The sequence below is a fragment of the Nelumbo nucifera genome, chromosome 2 (assembly GCF_055504915.1).
Source record: "Nelumbo nucifera cultivar China Antique chromosome 2, China Antique-T2T, whole genome shotgun sequence".
NCBI lineage: Eukaryota > Viridiplantae > Streptophyta > Magnoliopsida > Proteales > Nelumbonaceae > Nelumbo > Nelumbo nucifera.
The window spans coordinates 101,481,775-101,493,882 of record NC_142650.1 but is presented as its reverse complement, the minus strand read 5'-3'; the positions used below and the strand labels follow the sequence as shown (position 1 = coordinate 101,493,882).

General features: G+C 34.3%; 1 long non-coding RNA gene across 1 annotated transcript in view; it reads right to left on the bottom strand.

Annotated features, from left to right (window-relative positions):
- Positions 1 to 4,459: 4,459 nt before the first annotated feature.
- Positions 4,460 to 12,108, bottom strand: part of LOC148802622 (uncharacterized) — a 32,971-nt gene continuing 25,322 nt past the window's right edge. The window contains exons 2-3 of the long non-coding RNA XR_016082992.1: positions 9,051 to 9,284; positions 4,460 to 8,931 (exon numbers count right to left, since the gene is read on the bottom strand). This is a non-coding gene — a long non-coding RNA (uncharacterized LOC148802622). The remainder of the gene's footprint in view (positions 8,932 to 9,050; positions 9,285 to 12,108) is intronic.

Below are 12,108 nucleotides of genomic sequence, written 5' to 3'. Positions count from 1 at the left end.
ACATGTCTTTAGAGGCAAATCAAGTAGCTGACTGGATTGCAAATCAAGCCCACTTGAGTTCTGGTTTCTTACTCCTTAATGTTTGTAATTTGCCTTATTAATTAAGCTCTATTTGTAAGGGTGATTTGTGTAGCACATTTTGGTTCTATCAAAAAAATAAAAAGAAAAGACATACCACAAAGGCTTTGACCAATCACAATTCATAACCCCCCCCCCCTAAATTTTAGTGAAAATCCACCTGATCGATTCCTAATTCTGTGATTCCGGTTGATTGGTTATAAGTTTTTCTAGTATCATGTCTTTGAAACAACATGTAGAACCATTCAATAAAATCAAACACACATTCATTTTCACATTAACATAAACATGTTCTTTTTTTTTATTTTTGAGAGGTAGAACCGATCTAGAATTTTGTGCATTGTGTAGTTATAAACCTGGAAGACGTGTGTATGCGTGTGTGAATCTTAGATTCATAAGAAGATGTTCTTAATGTACAATTGGATGGCCTACTTGCAGAGTGTGTGTAGAGTTTTTGCTTACAAGGGATCACATTGTCCAAAATGGGACCAGATGAACTGGAGACAAAATCATGAACACTAGGCCAGGCAACCCATCATGAGCCAACAAGGCAATGTTATGTACAAATAAGGCGTAGAGCATGGATACTGACGTATTCACTATGCCAATGTTTGAAACCCATGCTGTTTACTTCAAAAACATTTTTTCGGTCTAAGCCTTGGAAATCGAGAAAGTGTGGTCTGAGAAAATGTCATTTTTTCAGATATGACATGGAAAAATGACTATATAACAACAATGGTCCAAACAAAAAAAAAAAAAATTCTGAAAAAATAACCTACGAATGTAGCACCGTTTTCTCAAAATCTGGCATTGATTCCAAACATGGCCATATATATATATATATATATATATATATGTGATAGATTGCTCAGCCCACTGTATTATTTTGTCTCTACTCCATCCTCACTCCCAACAAAGCTGGGGTCGGTTTTGGTTAGACAGAACCGGTTGAAAAGAGATTTCCCTGGTCACATACACATGCATTGCCTCTTCAGCAGGTTGCTCATACACACTGGACACTGCTTCTTCAAGTCTTCAGCAGGAAGCCTATCACGGTCACGGGCAAGGAATTTGTCTTTTGGATGGCGATGAGATGACGTCGATTTGAAAATCACAGTTTTCTTCTCTTTTCTGAGATATGCACATGCAACTATACAAGCGTATGTGGAGCTGAACGTGAGACTGCAGAGACGAGTTTCTTCATGCCTTCCACGAGTCAGATGACTCAGATCAGATGTTGAAGTCTGTGCTCTCTCGTGATGAAGATAGCGCCAAAAAAATGACCTGAGCATAGTAGTAGTAATAGTACTGATTTATTGTCGATCACGTTTAAAAAGGAAAGAAAAAAAAAATTGCACGAAACCAGAACCAGATCATGTTTAAAACTCGGTGATTTATGGAATTTAAATCAGTTCCTCACAAGATTGCCCTACAACGTCCCCATAGCATATTTTGGCCGTGTATTGAGAACATCTCCTCATGATGATGATATCATCATTTATGTTATGAGGGGCAATCTTGTTAGAGGCTGATTTGGCCTCTGATTTATGATGATAGGGGTAGAGTCGTAGAGATTTAATTTAATGACGACAGATTAAAATCTGCCCTTGTCCCATCTCACACCCATGAATCCACTGCTGGAAAACTGAAAAGGTCTGGTCCCACTTGTCTCAATTGGGGACACTGATCAAATCTCCCAACCTATTATGAAACTGCTTACATGCGGAACCATGGTGAGATCATAAAAGGTCACAATTTGTAGCACACTGGTGTTGTGAATCGTGATGGGTACCACCTTACGGGAGCCGTGACAACAACAGGATCGGAAACGGAAATCAACCCAAGAGACCAAGATGTGGTTAATATCCGGCCTGCCCCTAAATGGATATAATCCCAATGTTGGGTGTTAGGTGGAGTTTGGGAGTGATTGTTGATTAAGTGTTTACTATTATTTGGTAAAAAAAAAAACATTTATTTCAAATAGGAGTAGTATAACTATTTTAAAAATAATGTAGCAGGTCAAGACCGGCCAAAAAAGAAATAAATACTTAAAAATAAATCCAAAAATTGGGCTTCTCAAATAAAAATAGGCACTTGTTAGGGCCTATTTCCCAAACACAAATAAGTAGTTAAGTAGTTATTGGTGTGGTCTCGGCCCAAAACTAAATGCTTATTCAAATAAAACTTATTTTTAAGCACTCTCAAACTTAGCCTTAGCATTTTGAAGGGGATCTATGTTTATGCCAAAAAAAAAATAAGAGAATGTCTATGAGAAGTTGGTCAATTGGGGGTATTTCGTACAATGGTGTTGTGTTGTCATTCTCTTTTGGGTTAATCAATACAAATTTGTGTGAAAAAGATTTTCTACATAAAACACTTTAAATTGGATCAATACAAATTACTATTTCTACTTGTAAAGTCAAATTTAATGTTTCTTTCTAGTTGAAATGACAATCATATATAACATGGTATAACATGTTGGATTTTAATCTTATTAGAGATTAAATCCAATGGAGTTTGATTGATCAACTACATAAAAAACACACTTACATATATCTTGGGAAATAGTTTTTTCTTCTCTTATTAAAACCAGTTTTCAACTTGTCTCACATTGGAAAATTACTAAACTTGTTTTAAGTTTTTAAATAGGAGATTATTTACACTCCTTAAAAATATAAGAAGAGAATATGGAAGCTTGTTACCGCACTATGTGTGTGTGTGTGTGTGTGCTTGTGTGTAGCGCAATAAGGCGCTTTAGGGATGCACTTTGCACGCACCCCCGTGATCTGCGTAAGGTGGTTTTGACTTTTGGTGTGAGGCTAATTATTGATGTTTCGATGGTCACGATTCGATCAGGTGTGATCAAGAGTCACTATTCAAACTTAACAGTCATTAACTGTTAACTGCCTTTTAACAGTCACGATGTTTGAAATTGTGACTGTTCAAAGAGACTTTTCTAAACTAGCACCTTCTTGTACTTCATGACTCTTTAGAAATTATTTAAGGAGTATGAATCAAGCAAATGGGCACAAGTTTTTGCAAAATCACTCTTGTTTCTCTCAGTTCGATCCGCCACTGTCTCACAAAAGGTTTTTTCGGGGACTCTTCAACTTTGTTGGTTGCAAATTTTTGCCCAAAGCTCTGTTGTATCTTGGGAACTAATTTGTCTGTAACCCAACAGAAAACTCGATAAAACTGAGTGGGGGCAAATAACGTTCTAAAGACAATGTTTTTAGAAACGCCTCAGAGCTTCTCCTCCAAGTTTCTGTGACTTCATTTTCCCAATAATTTTAGAATGTTATTTTGCAATGGAGGTAAAAGCAAACATGACTTCAATCAAAATAATGAACCAAAACTTTGTTCGACTTGACCAATTCGATAGAGCAAATTTCAATCGATGGCAAGACAAGATGATCTTTCTAACCACATTGAAATTGTACCATCTCCTAGATTTGGAATTTGCAACCCCTTCCGGAACCCACTAACAAAGACATCGAAAATCTAAAGAAGGAAAGAGAAAAATGAGAAGATGACTCACTTTTGTGTCGATAACATATATTGAATGCCTTATCAAACCTGCTCTACAACTTCTACGAGGAACTCTCATCTCCAAAAGAATTTTGAAAGACTTTGGGATTCAAATACAAGGTGCAAGAAGCAAATACAAACAAATATCATATCATAGAATAATTTGACTTCACCATAAACTGCAAGTGGAAGCAATAATTCAATAGAATTCAATCCATTGACATCATTCTTCCTGAATCCTTCCAAGTGGAAGCAATAATTACCAAACTTCCACCCTTTTGGAAGGATTACAGGAAGAAGCTTTTATACAAGGCAGAAGAACTTACCTTGGAGCAAATTCAACAACATATTCATATTGAAGAAGAGTCTCAGATTAGAAACAATAGTGATAAGACCCTGAACGGTATGCTAAACTCTAAGGTTAATTTTGTGGAAAATTGATCAAAGAAGACTAATCCTACATTACAAGTAAAGAATGACAAGAATTTCAACAAGAGCAACAATAAGAAAAAATCCTGCTATATTTGTGGAAAAAATAAGCACTATGCACGAGTCTGTCGACATCGTAAAGGTGAAACTAAGTATGCAAACATGGTGAAAGACAATCTAATGTCCATGATTACTGAAGTGAATATGACATAATCATCTTCCGGATAGTGGTTTGACTCAGGCGCCACAGTCCATGTTTACAATGACAAGTCATTGTTCAAGACATATGAAGAAATGGCTAATGACCAAGAAGTACAGATGAAAAACCAACCATGTGCCAAAGTTATTGGAAGATGCAACATAGAATTGAACTTCACCTCCAAAAAGACACTAATTCTCCTAAATGTTCTTCGTGTTCCTGACATTAGAAAGAACTTGGTCTTAGTAAATCTTGTCTATAAAAAGTGATTAAATGTTTTTGAATCTAACAAACTAACAGTGTCTAAATATGGGATGTTTATTAGAAAGGGATATGATTGTAATGGTATATCCAAATTGTATATTAATGAAGGAAAAAATTCCGTTTATATTATTGATTCTTTTTCTTTATGGCATTATAGATTAGGACAATTGAATTTTAGATCCATAAAGAATATGAGTAAACTTGGTTTAATTACTTATAGTAATAAATTAAAATATAAATGAGACGTGTAAAATCTAAAATGGCAAAAAAAAACTTTTCCCAAGTGTTGAGAGATTCTCAACTTTTATAACTAATTCATTCTGACATTTGTAAACTCAATTGTGTATTACTTAGAGGAGGTAAGAGATATTTCATAACATTTGTTGATGATTTTTCAAAATACTATATCTATCTTATGAGAACTAAGGATGAAGAATTTGGAATAGTACATCAATATTTTTCTCCCTATATCCCTTATCAAAATGGTTTAGTTGAAAGGAAAAACAAAACATTTACAAAAATGATAAACTATATGTTGATGAAAGTTAATATACCCTTAAACCTGTAAGGGGGAGTACTTCTAACAACTTGCCATTTACATAATAGGATTGTTTAAAGTTAATAATAAATGTCCATATGAATTATGGACAAAAAGAAAGCCTAACGTAACATACCTAAAAGTGTGAGGGTGTTTAGCATATTATAGAGTTTCAAACCCTAAAAGAACCAAGTTATGACTTAAAGCAAAAAAAAAAAAAAATTATTAGATATGTAGAACATAATACGATCTATAGGCTTCTACATTTAAAGTCAAACATAATTAAAAATAGAGATGTTAAATTCTTTAAAAATAAACTATATTCTGAATCTACAGAAAATGACAGAGAATCAAGAAGAAAAACTCATATCTCAATACATATTGATAATACCAATTAGCAAAAAAAGATACCTATTAGTAATAATGAGATTGAAAAAAAGTGACAACTGTAACACCAACAATAGAACCTTAGAAGTCAAAGACAAAGACTCTACTCAGTCAATTGTGCTTTTTGGTTGAGGTTGACAAAGAAAAAGTTTTAAATAAGATATCCATTGTATTAAACATTAAAAATGATCCAAATACCTACAATGAAAGCATGACCTCTAGAGATATTGTCTTTTGAAAGGCGATTATAAATGATGAAATGGATTTGATAACGTCAAATAACACATAGGTACTAGTAGACTTGACTCAGTAATCAAAACCAATAAATATAAATGAGTGTTTAGAAGAAAATACAACACTGATGAAACTGTACAAACTTTTAAGGCTATATTAATAATCAAAAGATTCAATAAAAAAAAAGGATTAACTACTTTGACACCTATGCATCAGTGGCTAGAATTTCTATTAAAACACTTATAGCACTAGCATCCATTTATCACTTATTTGTTCATCAAATGGATGTTAAAACTACTTTATTAAATGGTGATTTAAATGAAATCTACATTGAAACACCTAAAGGAATGTATCCTCTTGAAAAATGAGAACAAAGTCTGTAAACTAGTTAAATCACTGTTGATTTAAAACAAACACCCAAACAATAGCATGATAAATTTGATTCTTACATCATAACTTTTGGTTTTAAACACAATAATGCTAATAGATGCATTACTCAAAGTCTTCTAAAATTATGTGATGGTATATCTTTATGTTGATGGCATGCTTATTGTGGGCACTAATATACTTGCTATAAATGCAATTAAAAACTATTTATCCTTTGTCTTTACGATGAAAGATTTAGAAATAGATATCATCTTAGAAATAAAAGTTAAAAAGCATAGTAAGGTTATACATTAAGCCAATCACATTATATTGAAAAAACGTTTAAGAAATTTAAACATTTATGATTTAAACAATATAACACACCATGACTCTAATACAAAACTAATAGAAAATTCTAGTAGAACAATTTACACAACTTGAGTACATTAGTGCAATAGGAAGTCTAATGTATGTTATACTTTGTACTAGACCTAATATCGCATATGCAATAAGTAAACTTAATCAGTTTACAAATAATCCCGATGTAGAGCATTGGAATGAAGTTGGGAGAGTTCTTGGATACCTTAAAAGGATCTTGAAACTTGGCTTATTCTACTTGATTATTCAGGTATACTAAAAGGGTACATTGATGCGAATTAGATTACTAGTAATGGAGATAACAAGTCCACTTCTAAATGGATTTTCATCCTTGATGAGGATGAGATATCTTAGGCATTCAAAAGACAAATTTTTGTATCTCACTTGAACATAGAATCCAAATTCATAACCTTGGTTTTTGTTGAAAAAAATGTTAAATGGATTAGAAATTTATTATTAGATATAAAACTTTGGTCTAATCCTATGTCTCTAATTTTCATTTAACTGTGATAGTGAAGCAACTTTGTTAGTCAACTAATTCAAAATTGAATTATCACTATTACGTATGTGAGGTCAATTAAAAACTTGATTAATCCTCTTACCAAAGGTTTGTCAAAACAATTGATAAGAATGACAACTAAAGAAATGGGATTAAAACATTTCACTTAGTCATTAGCAATGATAATCCGACCTGAACTAAAACATCAGTATTGGGTTTAACGGGCAACAAATTACTACGATGTGACTATTAGCACCAACATTGAAAATTTTCACATCACAACATAAACATTGTTCATTATGATGAATGGTTGAGTTAAACTTTTAATGAAATTCTTAAATGTGTCAACGGAACACAGTGAAATTTCATCTATATAAACATAGAAGTGGTGCTACTTCTCATAAGAGTTTGGGTTTGTTCTCAAGATTGTTCATAAAACCAAAAAGAACACATAGTCATAATAATGCTGAGCATAAATTTGAAACTTTTGCAAAGACAGGATATTTTTGTGTATGGGTATTTTCGATTTGTCTCGAGAATAATTAGTTTAAATACTTACCACCAATAACTTTAACAAGACTCTGAAATATCTGTAATAATAGATTTAAATTCTAAAACACCATTTGTATCCATAACTGTCATAATAGTTTGGATCGAGAGACCTATGTACTTGATCGATCAAAGTGGGGGATTGTTGAATTTTAATCTCATTAGAAGTTAAATCTAATAGGGTTTAATTGATCAATTATATGAAAAAACACATTGCACACATCTTAAAAAATAGTTTTTTTCTTGTACTCAAACCAGTTTTCAACTTGTTACACATTGAAAAATTACTAAACTTGTTTTAAGTATTTAAATAGGAGCTTATTTACACTCCTTAGAAATATAAGAGAGTATGAAGGCTTGATACCACGCAACACATGGGCACGTGTACAGTGCAATGAGGCGCACTTTGAGTGCACCTGCATGGTCCATGTAAAGCGATTTTGACTTTTGATGCAAAGTTAGCCATTGATGTCAATAGTCAATTTGATCGGGCGTGATTCAAAGTTAGCAATCATTAACTGTTAACTACCTTTTAATAGTCACAATGTTTAAAATTGACTGTTCAAAGAGCATTTTCTGAATCAGTACCTTCCTCTGCTCCATTACTCTTTAAAAATTATTTAAAGAGTGAATCAAGCAAATGAACACAAGTTTTCGAAAAATCACTCTTATCTCTCTCAATTCGATCTATTACCGTCTCACAGAAGGTTTCTTCGAAGACTCTTCAACTTTGTTGGTTGCAGATTTTTGTCCAAGGCTTTGTTGTATCTTAGGAACAAATTTGTCTGTAACCCAACAGCAAACTCAGTAAAATTGAGTGGGGGTAAATAACGTTCTAAAGACAATGTCTTTAGACACACCTCAGAGCTTCTCCAAGTTTTCATGACCCCATTTTCCCAACATAACATTTCTCACAAGTTTGTATTGATGGATGCAACAGCAACACAACGCCATTGTACCAAACACCCCGTAGTTCATTTGCCTGATACTAATACCAGAGACAAACATCATCAACAAGGTTGATATGTGTGTGATTATGTTGGAAAATACCTCAAATGGAACATGATTTACCCAGATATAATCATAGAAATAGCTTTACCTTCTATAGGTAAATTGGACGCATTAGTCATTTAGTTGTGATGCAATGCACCGAATTGTAAGCTTGAGAGCTCAGGGCAAGGAATTGTTTATTTCTCCATGGCTAGAATAAGAAAAACAAATTCTGTAGTTTGTTCACAATTATTATATCAACCAAGCTCGAAGGGTTTGCTCCACTTTGATCAAAAGATTTTGGAAGTTGAAATGAAATTGGGAGGAAGAAAGGCCAATCAAGATGATGGAGTCGGCCAATCTGAAACAAGTTCAACATGTTCATTTATTGTATGGGTTGAATAAAGGGATTCATAGTCCAAATACACGTCATTTACCGGTCAGGCTTGGGAAAAAGTCTACAACGTTTTGGTGTCAGATCTACTTCAAAACCTGCCAAGACAAATGTTGGGGTATGAATAAAAGAAACTAACAAGGCTCAAAAGTGTTTTTATATCAGCATAATCATCTAAAACATCTGAAGCAAGTGACACTTGTATGAATATCCATACCACAGCATGATGATCATCCAATAAAAAAGGCTATTGCCCGATTCCAGTCCTCGTGATGGTCTTGGAAGGGGTAGACTGAGCATCAGCATCAAGCAAGAAGAGCCACAAGCAAACCCATATGGTAAGAAGAGGATAACCCTAGGAGTTTCCTAATTAAACCTTCAAAGTTCCAGGGTCCCCTCTATCTCCCAAGATTTGGTCATTACTGATAGCATCCCCATTCTGAATACAAATCTACAGAGGCAAGAGTGCATACTGAAGGTTAAAAACTTACAAATTCACCCTGTTGCGTGTACCAGCAAACAATGCAAGGAGCATAAATTGTTTTTCATTGAAAAAAGTGAAATACCCTTGATCTAGAGTATAATACTTGGGCTGTACACTCCCAACAAAAATTCCATCATGACCTTGTAAAAGGTTTTACCCTATGTTGGTCCCAGCTGTCTTGGGTCATGGGATTGGGTATGCTAAAAATAGAGACCTAACCTTAGCATTTGGCCACCCTCAGATTGAAACTGCATTCTCTCAAGTTCTTGTTTTCTACTAAAATCTCAACTCAGTATGTAGGAAGAATCTTTTTTAAATTAACATGGGACTTTTCAAGTGGAACACCACACTACTTAGGAGAATGAATCTATAACCAGTACTGCATAATATACAACTTAAAGAAAAATAAGTGGGAAAAGAATGAAAAAAAAATGCTTTATAATTTTATTGAGATGATTAGGAATGGTTCATACAAGCTTGATTTTCCTATGAAGCAACGAAATGAGCACAAAAAGTAAATGAAAAGCAACAACCTTAAAGGTAGAAGAATAAGAACAGAGGAGAGCTTTATTATTTTACCAAGCTTATCAATGGAACATTTAAAACAATTTTCTTCATGAGAAAATTGCATGAACCCAAAAAGTGAATGAAAAGCAACTTGTATGGTAGAACAGAGAATTTTATTATTTTACCAAGCTGGTCAGTGGAAATTGTTCTCCCTACACAAAAAGTTCCATGAGCAACGGTGGATAGAAAGCAATGGCTTTGGAGAAAAAAGAAAATTCCACCATTAAAAATTTCTATACCTAATCCCTTAATTCTATTGCTTCCATTAAAAAAATCTATACTGGCTTCGAAGAACACAATATAATGGAATTCTAATTTCTTCTGTAAAATAGCTCTACCTACAATAGGGAAATTATTATGCGCATACATCACATTACAAGAAACTCCAGAAAAGACATACAAGTATTGAAATTGATAGCGCCATTACCCAATATTGGTCCCAACCACCCAGGCTCTTGGGAGAGGTGAACTGGATTCAAACCCAACCTTTCACATTTTTTGAACAAAGTGGTTGTTCTCAAACTTGACCAATGTCTCACGCTCATTTGCCCAAAATTTTACCATTGGACAAAGCAACAGTCTTTATTGAGATTTCTTTACAAGAAACTCCTACTTGGTTATTTCTATTTTATTTGAAATACTCAAACTCAATTCCTGAGCCATTTAGAAGTTATTGACCATAATTTGTTCTTCATTTTCTTTTTCAAGTTTGTATAAATTAAAAGAAAGTTTACTTGTATATATTAGCATTACTTGGGTTTTTTGAAGGTTCAGAATTCAACAGAAAATATGGCCCTAGACATAATGGAAAGGCGAAACAGGATCCATGTAGCCAATCCCATATATTTGGGATAAGGCTTTGTAAAATTGAGTTTTACTCATGTTTATTTGACAAAGAAAATCAAAGAAAATTCTCCTTTTTGTCTGGAAAACTCTGTTTCAGGCAGAACCAAAAGCTTACTGAAGGAAATACACCCTGATTGGATGATACATTTCAACCATATTTTGGTTAAGAGAAACCTTAGGTAAAATTGCAGAGTCATGCTGATGGGCCTAGAATACAGATGGGCTCACCAAGAATATCTTCCAGGCAAAACATCAAATCAATGGATGGCCATAAGGATCACATGCGTGGCATTATTTCAGCCAGAAAAAAAAAAAAAAAAAAAAACAATTAGACAGATATAAGGCACATAATGGAGAAAAGGTCAGGATAAAAAAATGTGGCATCAACCAGGTAGGCATTTAAGCACCAGAAGTTTTTTACACAAGCACTTACATGTGGTACACCAGAAGCTTAAGTCTAACTCCTGTATGGCTATCAGCAGCTGGGTCAATGATTCCCAACCAACACCACAGGAATTCTCCATTACCAAATCCAAGATTCCCAGTCAGGAAAAAACCTTGATGCATCTCTTATAATGCAATTCCTTTTGAAACCATATAGATTGTTCAATGGTCAAGTTAACATTATCCATTTCTATGCTGTTGCCATGAGCAGCTTCAGAGATGAATACTCATCTCTGTTACCATCTATGTTTTATTTAGCTTCAGGAGTACTGCAAAGTACCAGAACAACAAATATTCCAAGCAGCAATTCGCAATTTCAGTACCAAGCCAGAGATTGAAAATGCTCCATTAGTTTTACAATGAATATAACAGGGCAAGCACTTGAAGGACATGGTGGCTCTTGTTTCCAGTGACTTACCACCCATATAGTGGAAGCTGGGCAAGTAAGAGCTGATCCAGACAAGATAGCTTGTATCCAAACTGGGCCCGACCCACTACAGTCCAAAGTTCGAGAGGGTTCTTGGGGCCTTATTAAGGTACCATCACTGATTTATCAAGCACTATGGGCTGGAAGCCCCATTAACCCAGCTCTTGAAGAAGGAATGCTTCAAATGGAATGACAAAGCCCCACGGACTTTTGAAACTCTCGTTCAAGTGGTTTCTTCTACAGCAGTTCTTACCTTACCAGATTTCTCCAAGCCTTTGTGGTAGAGAGTGAGACACCTTGGAACTAGGCCTAGGGGCAGTACACATGCAAGATGGAAAACCAATAGCCTAGTTTACTAAGGTGCTCTCACTCTCAGCATAGGCTAAGTCTACTTATGAGAAGGAATTTATGGACATTCTATTAGCTATGCACAAATAAGGACTGTACTTATTGGGCCAATGGTTTGCAGTCCAGATAGACCAACGAAGCTTAAAGTATTTACTTAAA